The sequence below is a fragment of the Myotis yumanensis genome, unplaced genomic scaffold (genome assembly GCF_028538775.1).
Source record: "Myotis yumanensis isolate MYYU_CA2020_CCGP unplaced genomic scaffold, mMyoYum1.0.hap1 SCAF_3, whole genome shotgun sequence".
NCBI classification, from domain to species: Eukaryota; Metazoa; Chordata; class Mammalia; order Chiroptera; family Vespertilionidae; genus Myotis; species Myotis yumanensis.
In genome coordinates, this window is record NW_027223754.1 from 144,374,241 (window position 1) to 144,389,728 (window position 15,488).

Consider the following 15,488-nt stretch of genomic DNA (forward strand, 5'->3'; position numbering starts at 1 on the left):
TCATAACACTTCCCACCTGTTCTTCCTGTTTACCCTTGACTCTTTTAAACTATGCCCCTCATCACAGCCAGAATGTTTCACTTATAAGATCAAACCCTCCACTGATGCTCCATTTCTTTTGGAAAAAAAAAAATCAAAATCCTGAAAAAGGACAAAAATTTAATCTTGATCTCCCCACATCTCCTGAGATACATCTACCCAGGGCCATTTCTCAGAACACCTCTCCTCAGGCTCATGCCATTCTAACTGCATCAGGCCCCCTCTCTGTTCTGCTGCTCCTTTGCACTCAGTGTTCCTGTTTATGGAATCTCTCTCCCCTCAGCTCCCATACCCTCATGATTTGCTACCTTTTTCCTTCAGATTTCTTTTGAAATATCACTTTAGCAGAAAAACCTTTCCTGATAAGTCCAAAGAAATTAGTACTTCTTTAATTTACATTATTTAGCATCAGTATCCTGGTTTTTATTTCTTCACAGATAGCACATGTCTCTAAAGGCCATATTATATATTTATTTGTTTTAATATCTGATTCCACTCCCCTCACACACCACACTATAACGGAAGCTCCAAGAAGGAAGGGACTTTCTTTTGTTTACTCTTTGTCTCCTCTGATTAGAACACTGTCCAACAAATTATATAATATCCAATAGTAAGAATTGTCCATAGAAATGCAAGTTGTGTTTGGTGGATATTCGGTTAATTGTTGTCCTGTTAATATTGACCAATTGGACAGTTTTCCCAAGAAAATTTATATTAGCATTCCTGATGGCCTTATATGTGTGTAGTTCTTTGAGTTTCTTTGAACAGCTTGGAACATTTTACTGGATTCCTCACTAATTATCTTTTAGCAACATACACATTGATAAAGTTTGTGGAACAGGATGGATGTGAATTGAGTTTCAAAGAGGGTATAGAAATGTCCTGGAAGAGAAGGGAGGGCATCATGTGGGGATTTACAAGGCAAAGAAGGCAATAGTGATTTATGTATATTATTCCTTGTTAACTCACAATTTTCAAAAAGGTAAAAGCATGACTTTCATAAAACATAAAATGAACGCAAATCAACAATTTTATTTAGCTCATTAATTAATGAGGGTGCTAGTAAGATGGGGGAAAAAAAACCACAGCAGAGTTAATCTTCTTTCGTTCAATTTTTCTTCAAACTGCCATGAACAGGAATTTTCTTTCATTGCTATGGCTTAAAAACATAATTGATGCCTTGTCATCAGTCCTCTAGATGTTAATCTTTATCTCTACAAAGATGCAAAATACACCAACCAAGAATAATCAAAAGCACACACCCCATCAAATAAGATAATTGCTGAAGAGTACCCTAGATAACATCCAGCAGTCCATTAAAAAGACATCCAGTAATCTTCTTCAAAAATACTTTAGAATTTTCCTAAAAATGCCAAGCAGGTTACACAAGGCGCATATATTTCTGAGAGTGATGAAGAATTGCCTGGTTAGATGGAAGGGAAAGCCCAGTTGGTGCAAGATGTTCTCCCAAGGCAAGTTAGGATTTTATATAACGAGCTATGGGGAATCACTAATTCTCAAGTCGAGGGGTGACTTGATGGAAACAGTCTTTGGAAAGAGTCATTTTAGCAGAGGTGTGTGGATAGAAACGTAGAGTTGGAGAAAAGGCAGGAAGAAGACAGGAAGCAAGAAATACACTTAGAAATGTTCCATAGGGATTCAATCGGGTTTAGGCCTGGGTGATGCAAAAATCCAGTAAAGGTTGGATAGGGAGCTTTGGGATGGCGGAAGTAACCAACCGAACTGACACAATAGAGTCAGCTTCTTGGAACTTTTCAGAGGATGCCTGACTGTGGGAGTCTTTATATTCCAAAATGTGTACTTGTTTATATAAAATTTGCAAGTGTATCTATCCACTTTTGTAAAAATATTTGTGATATCCTTTTCATGATGAATGTTATTTGGATAACAACTCTAGTGTAATTTATTAATATCATTGCACTAACATTTATTTAGAGCAGTATTTAAGTGCAGTATTGAATGCTAACTAAAGCTCCCTAAAATACTTAAAATAAGCGTAGAGAAGAAATTCATCCCCTTCCCATACACTTAATTTCCCTCAGCTTTGAGATGTAATTGACATATAACAATGCTTAAGTTTAAGGTGCACAATATGATGATTGATACAAGTACACATTGTAAAATAATTACCACAATAAGGTTAGTTATTTAATTTTTTTTTAAAAAGTCAGTAGTTCAATTCTATTTTGCATATGAGTGTTAATGGATTTTGCCTGGTTTGTGAAAGATAAGAAAAAGCATTTTGTTTGTTCAATATTATAAAGCAAAACAAATCATTCAGGTCACTTCAATCTCTAACAACGCATGTTTGAAATGGCTAGGTTATATACCGATTTCAGGAAAACCCAATACCACAGAGCGTCTTCATATAATTACAGCTAAACAGTTGATGTTCAATCCATGCCTCCAATCTTTGATTTGAGTATGCTTTCTTCATTCACTTGGCTTTTGTAGAAATTAAATGGTGGTATTTTAAGAAAATGACCCTTTTTGTAGCTTGACAGATTCTAAATAAACATATGCACTCTAAAATAAAAGCACATCCAAAGTTAACCTTTGAAAATTCAAAACTGTACTGAGGACATCAGAAATGATTCACCAGTGACAGACATACAGGTTATTTTTATGATCTGAGCCATGAGTCGTTCATTAGTTCTTGATTCAAGTGACTACTTTTCACTATATTGAGCCCTGGGTTTCAAAAATGAACCTTCTGCTGATAAGGAGATTTACAGAGAACAAAAAAGCCTGAGTCAACTATTTATCTGGGACCGAATTCGTGAACTAAGCTTAGTTCAAGCAAGAGGTTTCCTAAGCAGTTCATTTATTTTAATAAGGTACAAGCATGTTGGAGTTATACTGTAGCTTTTGTTCACAGTGCACTGACAGAAGCAGAGGGAGAGGCCTGGAGGTAACATTTCATGCATTCTTAGAGATGAGAATTGAGCACCTGCTAGAAGCAAAGTTCTATGCCAGATGCTCCGGAGATACACAGGCCTAGCCTGCAAGGAGCTTCTACTATTACAGAGGGAATAAAACAAGTGCACAGATCATTATGTCATGACAAATTATAATATAAGAGAGAATACTATAAATACTATGGGAAGGGTATAAACGCAAAATTTTAAAATAAATTCCAGACAGAGAAAGTGCATTGGTTTTCTAGGGGATCAAGAAAGACCTCCTGGCATTTGAATAAAACAGTGTCTCTCAAACTTCTGCATGCATAAAAGATGCCTTGGGATCTCATTAAAGTTTATGTTTCTGGACCATCCCTGGAGATTGTGATTTATAGTATCTCACCAGCACTCCAGGTGATGGAGAGAGAAATGGCCCAAGCACTGTTTTATAAACACATGGTTAGAGCCTTAAAAGATAAATAGCATTGAGAAAGCAGTGATAAAAGGAGAGAGGATTCAGATGAATAAATAAGCCAATAAGAAGGTTTGATGTATTATCTGATCTCTGGAGGGGAGGGGCTTTAGAATCCCTTCTCCCACCCCCAATTAGCCTATTAAAATAACAGGGGTTTCTGATGAGTTGTTCTAGAATATAGTCTTGGAGTGTAGCAATAAAATAGATTTAACATCACCACCCCAATCATATCCCTAAATTGCCCCTTAGTAGATGAAGGGTATATAAAGTATCAATAAGAAGTACTCATATTGCCACATAAGCTCATTTAAACAGCTACAGCCGTAGCCAGGTTGTTCAGTTGGTTAGACTGTCATCCTGTATTCCAAAAGGTGTTAGGTTCGATTCCTGGTCAGGGTACATACCCAGCTTGCAGGTTCCATTCCCAGACTGGGCACCTAGGGATGGGGGTGAGAGGGTGACCAGAAATCAGTGTTTCTCCTCACATCGATGTTTCTCTCTCTCTCCCTTCCTCTCTAAAATCAGTGAGAACATATCCTCTGGTGAGGATTAAAAGAAAGAAAAAAAGAAAAAAATACAACTCCAGAACTCTTGAAAACAAGACATCACAGGAAACTCACAAGGGGAGGAGGGATGGGGGTGGGGGGACAGTCAGCAAAATGATGAACTGTTTGTTTCTGAAACAACATGCAGATGCTGGTTGTTTGTGGGCTGCTCTGGGGAATTGCCCTATTTTCTGGTGCCAGGTTGGCTCAACGTATCCCTACAATCAATGGGCAGTACGGATAAGCATGTGCCAATGATTTTTATGGTGGGAAGGGCGTGGAAAGGCCACTGTCTTTCACCTGGAGATGATTGGGAATTTCCTATGCCTGTATCTTTGGTCATAAGCGCAGATTTCCATACTCTTACTCTCAGTCACATCCCTACTTTACATATTATCTGCCCCCATACAACTTTCTACTGCAGAAACTGTTAGTTCCAAAACTGGGAGGGGGGCGGGGGGGCTGCCCCTGTGATATCTGAAACTGGCCTTCCTACATGGAGGGCAGGGAGAGAGGGAAGAAAGGCAGACTACTGCAGAATAAGCAAGGGAACTTACAAAGTTTGTCTTGTGCAACCAGTAGACAAGTAGATCCCTGCCCACCAGAATCTTCAAAGTTTATAGAGAGACCTTGCCTGGGTTTCATCCTGCATTCTGTCTAGATGGTCCCCAAACCACCTTATTCTCTCCAGGTTGCATCCTTGGAACAGCTTCTACTGTGAGTTGGTGGGCAGGGTGTACATTCCAAAGACGAGAGAGAATGAGGAGCCCTCAATTGCCTGGTCCAGCTTGTAGGTCAACGCAATCATGTCCTCTCCATGACCTCCTCCAACAGAATAGGGACCTAGCACTCCTTATCTGTGTTGGCATATGACTAAAGAAGCAGAGGTATGGGCTAGGACTCAAGGAAAAACACTGTGTGATTGATAAGTAGTACATATGTAGCCTTCCGCAGATGCAAATTTTCAATCACCCAAAATGTTTGCAAAAGAATCAAGCAAGGGCACTATGGCAAAAACATATATAGCAATAAATGAGAAGGGAGGAATAAATAGTATGTCAAAGCCAAATTTTGAAAAAACTTCAATATTAGGGCAAAGGACTGTTTTCAACAGACCAAAGGGAATCATTACACATAATTGAAATTGGCTGTAGGAAGTTTGAACTGTATGCAAAGCTTCGAAAAATTGGCTAAAGGCAAGACAAACGTAGGTAATGCTAAACAGATTCACAGAGGTAGGATTATTCTTATATAGTCAACACCTTCCTAAAAAAAAAAAATATCTCAAGTTGAGCTATAGAAGAAATGCATTTAGAGCATTTATTCCAATTTGTTTCTTAAAGAGCTTTTATGTAACGTCCAAAGCAAAGACCTTATTAGTGGGCACTCTGGAAGAAAAATATAATTTTAATCAATTTGATTAAATTATATAAATAATTTAAAAAATCATGAAATGGAATTTTGAAAGATTATACATACATTTGTTTATTTTCCTGCTATATACTTTATTGCCCACATTTGTTTTATATCTTTGTTTCTTCCCATGATAATTATTACTTCTGAAAAATAGTTCTTAAAAGAGAAATAGTTTATGTCATCAGACAGATCAGACAGAATTAACTTAAAGCCAGTCAGAGGTTTCTCTAACTTGGGCACATTAAAAGGATGGGAAGGAGAAACCCTGAAGATCCATTATTGTCATTTGTCCAATTGCAAAATTTTCTTCCAGGCAAAAACCTATTCTTTATATTACTTTCATGTCAACACAGCATATAATAGAGGTTTGAGCACAAAATAGCTAAACGAGGTCCTGGTTCAATTCCAGGCCAGGGCACATGGGGAAGGGAGGGCAGGGAAGCTACAGATCGATGCTTCTCTCTCTCTCTCTCTCTCTCCTCCTTTCTCTCCCCCCCTCTCTCAAAAAACAAAACAAAACCACAAACAAACAAAAACAAAACAAAACATCCATATACCCTCAGGGTGAGGATTTTAAAAAATCACCATTTACAAATAGTGATTGTAGCTTATAGCTTTAATATTAAGTAAGATTATGAAGCATAGTAGTGGCATGAGAGCCAGCATATCATATAATTCCATGTCATATCCATTTCATATTAAAATATCAAGGTACCAGAGACTATCGCAATTTCCCCAGTCCAATCTGTGGCCTTTCAAGGAATCTTAAAACTATAAATGGGATAATTTTCTTGGATTTATGTTTTGTGGTAATAAGGTAATAATGTGAATGTATTTTTATTAAGATAATTTGAAAAGGCAGTATGCATGCAATGTCAAGTGTATGTAAAGTTCAGAGACTATTACCAGGTAAATCAGAAGTGTGCTTTGCTATCACAGACTCTCCATTAGCAGTAGACAAAAATCTCTTTAAAGAAACAATGTAGATACTTATTTTTAAAAAATTATAGTTCTTGGTTAGTTCAGTTCTTCGACTAAAATCTCTCCTTTCCCCCTTGTGCATTTTACAAACTTTTGGCAGCTTTATTGTTGAAAAGCCAAGGTACATTCATAATTGCACCACAGCAACATGCATTTATCATTGGCAAAGGTTTCATACTATAAATGAATTACTGTTATGGATATGTCATGAAATAGCATCTTATTATCCTCCTCTTCTACTTTTTCCACCAAGCGGGTCAAAGTCGATAACAAGTGTTACTCTAAAGTGATATTTTTGAACAAATTAAAGGAATAAAGTGAGTTTTAAAGCTTTAGCTTTGCAATACTTTAAAATGATCAACACTTTTTATTCTAGCTATGCCTCTAAATCCCCCAGACACTCCTCGCCCTGTGATGTTTTTGCAAACACTGGAAAGCCATTGATTTCTATACTGGCTCCTAGGTTGTTCTCAATCAAGAAAATGCAATTGAGAATTTATTATATCTGAAGGTGCTGTCAAGAAATGGAAAAATTATAATATCTCCAATTTATTTTATTCACATGTGTTTGAAAACATTGAGAGAGAACAAGATCAATCCAACTCCTCTTTACAGAGTTTGAGCTAGATATTAGAGTAAAAATATTTCTTGGCTATATGATATCTTGGTAGCTGCCATTTTATTTCAATGTTTCTGCTGTACATAAAGTGGAATTGTTAGAAACATGGAAGTTTAGGGTTCTGTTACCATCTTATTTTAGCTCCTTTAATGAGCCCCTAAAGGAGGCAGTGCATAGTCTGTAATCAGGGAAGTTATCCCCAAACAGTCCCATAAAGACATAGACTAACCACTGTATCTACACATCTAACCTAATGAGGAAATACTGGCAGGTATCATATCTGCTGGCACAATGATATCTGGGAAAATAACAATCTTATCCCAGGACTTAAATGGAGGCAAAGATGCATGCCACTCATACATAGAGAGAAGTTTTTTATGACAGATGACAAGATTAAAATCCCAAAATTCTCACATGAAAAAATTTAACAAGACCAAAAGTATTAATTTTTTGACTTGGGTCCAAAGCATATCCAGTATTTAATGGAGGTTTGGCTTAACAGTATTCAAACTTTGAAACTAACTTTTACTAAAAGCTAATAGGCCTGGGAAGGGGCAGGTGCAGGGTGGAGGTGGTCAATAGAGATGAAATACAATATATCACATTTAACAAAATAGCTATTTGGATCACATTGATCTTTCTAAGGAAATTGCAAATGTAGGCACCTAGGGCATGGTAAAAGACACTTTGTTAGATTCTTGCAATTTGGCCATTCTGCCCAAGGTCTATATTATAATATCAAACTTCTCAAGTGATGATAAATATTATAGAAAGCAAGCTAAGTATCCATAGTCAAAGAAATTGAAATATTTGTGCACAAAATTGAGGCAAATCATTTGCCTTCACGCAAGTTGTTCAAGTAGCTGAAAATTACTAAAAACTTAACACATGGAGGCCCTTATTGTTTTTACTATTTTTTAAATTGTTTTATTGCTTAAAGTATTACAAAGAGTATTACATATGTCTCCTTTTTTTTTTCTGCCCTTGACAATCCCCTGGCCTTCCCTACCCGCCAGTGTCTTATGTCCATTGGTTATGCTTATATGCATGCATACAAGTCCTTCGATTGATCTCTTACCCCACCCGCCACAACCCTCCATGGCCTTCCCGCTGTGGTTTGACAGTCTGTTCCATGCTGCTCTGCCTCTGTATCTATTTTTGTTCATCATTTTATAATGGTCTTTATTATCCATAAATGAGTGAGATCATGTGGTATTTTTCCTTCATTGACTGGCTTATTTCACTTAGCATAATGCTCTCTAGTTCCATCCATGCTGTTGCAAATGGTAAGAATTCCTTCTTTTTTGCAGCAGCATAGTATTCCATTGTGTAGATGCATCACAGTTTTCTAATCCATTCATTTACTGATGGGCACTTAGGCTGTTTCCAGATCTTAGCTATGGTGAATTGTGCTGCTATGAACATAGGGGTGCATATATCCTTTCTGATTGGTATTTCTGTTTTCTTGGGATATATTCTTAGAAGTGGGATCACGGGGTCAAATGGGAGTTCCATTTTTAGTTTTTTGAGGAAACTCCATACTGTCTTCCATAGTGGCTGCACCAGTCTGTATTCCCACCAGCAGTGCATGAGTGTTCCTTTTTCTCCACATCCTCTCCAGCAATTGTCCTTTGTTGATTTGTTGATGATAGCCATTTTGACAGGTGTGAGATGGTACCTCATTGTTGTTTTGATTTGCATCTCTCAGATGATTAGTGACTTTGAGCATGTTTTCATATGTCTCTTGGCTTTCTGAATGTCCTCTTTTGAAAAGTGTCTATTTAGGTCCTTTGCCCATATTTTTATTGGATTGTTTATCTTCCTTTTGTTAAGTTGTATGAGTTCCCTATAAATGTTGGAGATTAAACCCTTATCGGTGATAACATTGGCAAATATGTTCTCCCATGCAGTGGACTTTTTTGTTGTTTTGTTGATGGTTTCTTTTGCTGTGCAGAAACTTTTTATTTTGATGTAGTCCCATTTTTTTATTTTCTCTTTAGTTTCCAATGTCCTAGGAGCTGTATCGTTGAAGAAATTGATTCAGCATATGTCTGAGATTTTGTTGCCTTTGAATTCTTCTAGTATTTATTGAAGAGACTATCTTGACTCCATTGTATGTTCTTGCCTCCTTTGTCAAATATTAATTGAGCATATTGGTTCGGATCGATTTCTGGGCTCTCTATTTTATTCCATTGATCTATATGTCAGTTCTTGTGCCAGTACCAGGCAGTTTTGAGAACAGTGGCTTTGTAATACAGCTTGATATCTGGTATTGAGATCTCACCTACTTTGTTCTTTCTCAGGATCACTGCAGCTATTCGGGGTCTTTTTTTATTACAGATGAATTTTTGGAGAGTTCGTTCTAGATCTGTGAAATATGCCATTGGTATTTTAATGGGAAGTGCGTTGAATTTATAGATTGCTTTGGGTAGTATGGACATTTTAATGATGTTGATTCTACCAATCCAAGAACATGGTATGTTCTTCCATCTGTTTATGTCTTCCTCTATCTCTTTTTTCAACGTCCTGTAGTTTTCTGAGTAGAGGTCTTTTACCTCTTTAGTTAAGTTTATTCCTAGGTATCTTAATTTTTTTTGGTGCGGTGGTAAATGGGATTGTTTTTTTAGTCTCTCTTTCTGTAAGTTCACTATTAGTGTATAGAAATGCTATAGATTTTTTGGCATTAATTTTGTATCCTGCTACATTTCCAAATTCATTTATAAAGTCTAATAGTTTTTTGATGGAGAATTTACGGTTTTTTATGTATAATATCATGTCATCTGCAAATAAGGACAGTTTTACTTCTTCTTTTCCAATTTTGATGCTTTTTATTTCTTCTTCTTGTCTAATTGCAATGGCTAATACTTCCAGTACTATGTCGAACAGGAGTGGTGAGAGTTGGCATCCCTGTCTTCTTCCTGTTCTTAGGGGAAATGGTGTTAGTTTTTGTCCATTGAGTATGATGTTGGCTGTGGGTTTGTCATATATGGCTTTTATTATGTTAAGGTATGATCCTTCTATTCCCACCTTGCTGAGAGTTGTTATCAAAAATGGGTATTGGATTTTGTCAAATGCTTTTTCTGCATCAATTATATGACTATGTTGTGTTTTTTTCTTTCAATTTGTTTATGTGATGTATCATGTTTATTGATTTGCGGATATTGTACTATCCTTGCATCCCTGGGATAAATCCTACTTGGTCATGGTGTATGATTTTTCTGATGTACTGCTGGATCCGATTTGCTAAGATTTTGTTGAGGATTTTAGCATCTATGTTCATGAGGGATATTGGCCTGAAATTCTCTTTCATTGTGTTGTCTTTACCTGGTTTTGGTATTAGGGTGATGTTGGCTTCATAGAATGAGCTTGTAAGTGTTGCGTCCTCTTGAATTTTTTGTAGTAGTCTGAGGAGGATAGATTTTAGTTCTTCCTTTAATGTTTGGTAAAACTCCCCTGTGAAGCCGTCTGGTCCTGGGCTTTTGTTTGCTGGAAGGTTTTTGATGACTGCTTCAATTTCTTCCATAGTTATTGGCCTATTGAGGTTTTTAGATTCTTTCTGATTGAGTTTTGGAATGTTGTATTTTTCTAGGAATTTGTCCATTTCCTCCAGGTTGTCTAGTTTATTGAAGTAGAGCTTTCCATAGTATTTTTTAACAATCATTTGTATTTCTGTGGGGTCTGTTGTTATTTCGCCTCTATCATTTCTGATTTTGTTTATTTGGGTCCTCTCTCTTTGCTTCTTGGTGAGCCTGGCTAGAGGTTTGTCAATCTTGTTTATCCTTTCAAAGAACCAGCTCTTGGTTTCTTTGATTTTATGTATTGTTTTTTTGGTCTGTATGTCATTTATTTCTGCTCTAATCTTTATTATCTCCTTCCTTCTGCTCACTCTGGGGTTTTCTTGTTGCTCTCTTTCTAATTCTTTGAGATGTAGAGTTAGATGATTTACTACCATTTTTTCTTGTTTTTTGAGATAGGCCTGTAGAGCTATAAACTTCCCTCTCAGGACTGCTTTCATTGTGTCCCATAGGTTTTGGATTGTTGTGTTTTCATTGTCATTAGTTTCCAGGATGTTTTAATTTCTTCTTTGATCTCATTGGTAACCCAATCAATATTTAATAACATGCTATTCAGCTTCCAAGTGTTTGAGTATTTTGGGTTGTTTTTATTTTAGCTTATTTCTAATATTATGCCATTGTGGTCTGAGAAGATGCTTGGTATGATTTCAATCTTCTTGAATTTGGGGAGACTTTGCTTGTGGCCCAATATGTGGTCTATTTTTGAATCTATCCTATGAGCATCTGAGTGGAATGTATATTCCGTGGCTTTGGGGTGAAGTGTTCTGAAGATGTCAATTAAGTCCATCTGATCTACTGAGTCATTTAGGATTGCTGTTTCTTTGCCGATTTTATGTCTAGAGGATTTATCCAGTGATGTCAGTGGTGTATTAAAGTCCCCTACTATGATTGTATTCTTGTCGATCTCTCCCTTGATATATTCCAGGAGTATTTTTTATGTATTTGGGTGCTCCTGCATTGGGTGCATATATGTTTATCAGGGTTATGTCCTCTTGTTGTATCGATCCCTTTAGTATTATGAAGTGGCCTTCCTTATCTCTTTTTATGGCCTTCACTTTGAGGTCTATTTTGTCCAATATAAGTATTGCTACCCCAGCTTTTTTTCATTTCCATTTGCCTAAAAGATATTTTTCCATCCCTTCACTTTCAGTCTGTGTGAGTCCCTTCTTCTGAGGTGGGTCTCTTGTAGACAGCAAATATATGGGTCATGTTTTTTTTTTTATCTATTCAGCCACTCGATGCCTTTTGATTGGATCATTTAGTTCATTTACGTTTAAAGTTATTACTGAAAGGTACTCATTTGTAGCCATTTCTATTTTTTGTGCCTGTTTTCTTTCTTAGCTTTTTATTTCTTCTTTTTACAGCAGCCCCTTTAGCATTTCTTGCATTGCTGGCTTGGTGGTGATAAACTCCTTAGCCTTTTTTTGTCTGTGAAGCTTCTTATTTCCCCTTCAAATTTGAATGATAGCCTTGCTGGATAGAGTATTCTTGGATTCAGTCCTTTGCTTTACATCGCTTTGTAAATTTCCATCCATTTTTTTCTGGCCTGATGTGTTTCTGTTGAGAAATCATTTGATAATCTAATGGGAGATCCCTTGTATGTAACTTTCCGTCTCTCTCTTGCAGTCTTTAAGATTCTCTCTTTGTCCTGAACATTTGCCATGGTAATTATGATGTGTCTTGGTGTGGGTCTTTTTGGGTTCACCTTGTTTGGGACTCCCTGTGCTTGTGTGACTTTTTTCTTCCCCACCTCAGGGAAGTTTTCTGATATTATTTCTTCCAGTAGGTTTTCTAACCCTTGTTCCTCTTTCTGTTGTTCTGGCACCCCGATTATTCATATGTTGTTTCGTTTCATGTTGTCCCTTATGCTCTCCTCCTGTCTTTTAATTTTTTTCTCCAATTGCAGTTCAGTTTGGGTGTGTTTTGCTTCCCTGTCTTCTGATTCGCTAATTCGGTCCTCCACTTCTCCTAGTCTACTGTTGAAACTTTCAATGGTGTTTTTTATTGCAGCTATATCACTCTTCATTTCTTCTTGGTTCTTACATAAGTTATTGATTTTTTTCATCCATTTCTTTTTGATTCTTACATAAGTTGTTGATTTTTTTTCATCCGTTTCTTCTTGCTTCTTGCATAAGTTGTTGATTTTTTCCTCCATCCGCTTAATGCATTCTAGGACCCTTAATCTGAATTCTTTTTCTGTCATGCTGCATGCCTCTGTTTCACTTAGCTGCTTTTCTGGCGAGTCCTCCTTTTCTTTCCTTTGGGGGTTTCTTTGTCTACCCATGTTTGATCTCACCGACATAACTAGATGTTGAGTCGTTCAGGGGCTGCTCCTTGGGTGGCAGTGGCGCCTAGGGCTGTGGTTGCTCCTCAAGTGGTTGTGGTAGCAGTTGCTCCTCAGTTGGCAGCAGCTCCTCTGCTGAGTGCTGTTCACAGCTGTGGTGGCTCCTCTGGCTGGTGGGGGGAGGCTTCACACACAGCTGCTTTTCCTCAGACAGAGGGTGTGCTGATCACGAGGCTGCTGTTCCTTGAATGGGGGCAGGCTACACATGCAGCTGCTACTCCTTGAACTGGGGTGGACTGCTCACGTGGCTGCTGTTCCTTGAATGGGGGCTGGCTGCACGCTGCTGTTGTTCCTCTGATGTGGTGGGCTGCTTGTGGGGCTACTGCTCCTTGGACTTGGACAGGTTGATTGCAAGTCTGCTGCTCCTCAGACTGGGGTGGACTGCTTTCGCAGCTGTGCTCTTTGGACAGGAGTGAGCTGCACGCATGGCTACTCCTCTTCAGATGGAGACGGGACACTCACCCGGCTGCTGCTCTTCTGACAGGTACAGGCTGTGTGTGACTCTGCTCCTTGGACCGGTGTGTGCTGTGAAGGGCTGCCGCTCCTCGGATGTGGGGGATCTGCTTGTGTGGCTGCTGCTCCTTGGACCAGGGTGGGCTGCTGCTGCTCCTCGAACGGGGACCGGCTGCTGGCAGAACTGCTGCTCCTCAGATGGGGGGCGGGCTGCTCACACAGCTGCTGTTCCTCGGATTGGGCAGGCTGCTCGTGCGGCTGCTGCTGCTTGGACGAGGGCAAGATGCTTGCGCAGCTGCTGCTCCTTGGACTAGTTCAGGGTGCAGGCTGTGCGCAGCTGCTGCTCCTCAGACTAGTGCAGGGTGTGCGTGACTGCTGCTCCTCAGATGGGAGCGGGCTGTGCAGGGCTGCTGCTCCTCAGACATAGGTAGACTGCTCGTGCATCTGCTGCTCCTCGGACAGGTCAGACTGCTCACTTGGTTGCTGCTCCTCAGATGGGGAAGCGGGCCATTCATACAGCTGTTGCTCCTTGGACCTGCTGTGACCGGGTTGGCTGAGGCTCAGATCTCAGACCTGGTGGAGAAGCACAGCACTGACTGCAGAGCTGGAGGACTCTCTGGAGGCCCTTATTTTAAAATGAATTTATTACAAAACAAGCATATGCTTATATATCACTCCAACATTAGAATTTCTATGTTATGTCACTAACCAGAAAGAGCAACTTGATTTTTTCCAGTTACATTTATTCAAAGTTAGGTTCTGGTATTTTTTTACACTCCAGAGAGCACCTAGTTTATATGCACCCAGATATTTTCTGAATTTTATTTGACAGTTCTGGAAACTCATGTCACTTGCTATTGAGCTAAAAGTAATAGTATCACATTTCAGTCTAAATCTCTCTTCTAAATCACCAGGGATTTTCTCATATGCAACAAAATGAGAATTTTCAAAACTAAAAAAGTGAGTCAAAAAGATTGACAAATGATTTTAATGTATAATGTGGGGCTATAATTTCATTTGCTTCCCATGGGGGAAATACATTTGGTAATGTTCCATCATCTATTCTCAACTCTCTTCATCTTCCTTCTCCACCCAACTCTCTCTCTCTCAAAAATATCTAAACTGGCCAGTTCTTGCTCTTCATAGGCAGTTTGAACAGGATTAAGATTAATATTTATTTTTCAAATTGTCTTTATTATATGAAACATTCCATTCATTTAGTTCAATTATTTTCACTCCAACATCACTGGAAAATATTGGGCTTCTACTACCAGAATAACTTGTTTGTATTATATATCCCTGATGTACTTATACTGTCTGCAGCGCTTTAGACACCTGTTGCACCTTTGCATATTCTCTGTTTCCTGAAGTCCACCACCATTTTACATAAGGCCAGCTTACTTTGTAATCCCTTTCTTATGCTAAATTTTGGTGTATGTCTACCTAGCAAAGTTGCATTGCAGCCATTCCTATTAGGTTTAGCTTTAGGACTTCTCCATCCATCTTTGGTCATTAAGAAGTCTCCTAATTTACTTTTACCCAGCAGGCAGTTGTTGGAGCTCTGGGGTAGACCTGGATTTGTCACCATTGCCTCAGTGAAGTTAGTCATTGTACAAAGTCTGATAATGTATTAAAAAGCTACTACCTTGAAAAAAAAAAAGCTACTACCTTGAAAGGTCTTACTTGACAGCAAAATGTCCTCTCTGCAGGAAAATAGGTTCAATATTAAATCATATGAAGACAATAACATAGAGGGTAAAAGATGAAGAGTGAAAAAATAGCAAATGTAGGATAGAGAAGATTAGGGTGTTTTTTTTTATCTTATATGGCTCAAGAGTTCTCTTAATTAAATGATTATCCTTTACCAGCTTGCTAAAATATTCCAGAGGTGACAATGTCTTGAGCCCCCTTTTTAGTGAGGAAAAAAGAATTCGTTTGTATTCTAAAATTTCTAATTAGCTAGAGATTTTAGGAAAGGGAAGCAAATTTTAACGACCCAAGGGAGGCCAAGAACTAAAGAAATGATGAATGTGCACAAAGATTCAAGAATACATCCAGCAGTTTCAGTGTACCAGGTGCCCTTTGGGCCTTGTTTGACAATCCCAAGAACACATGTCACT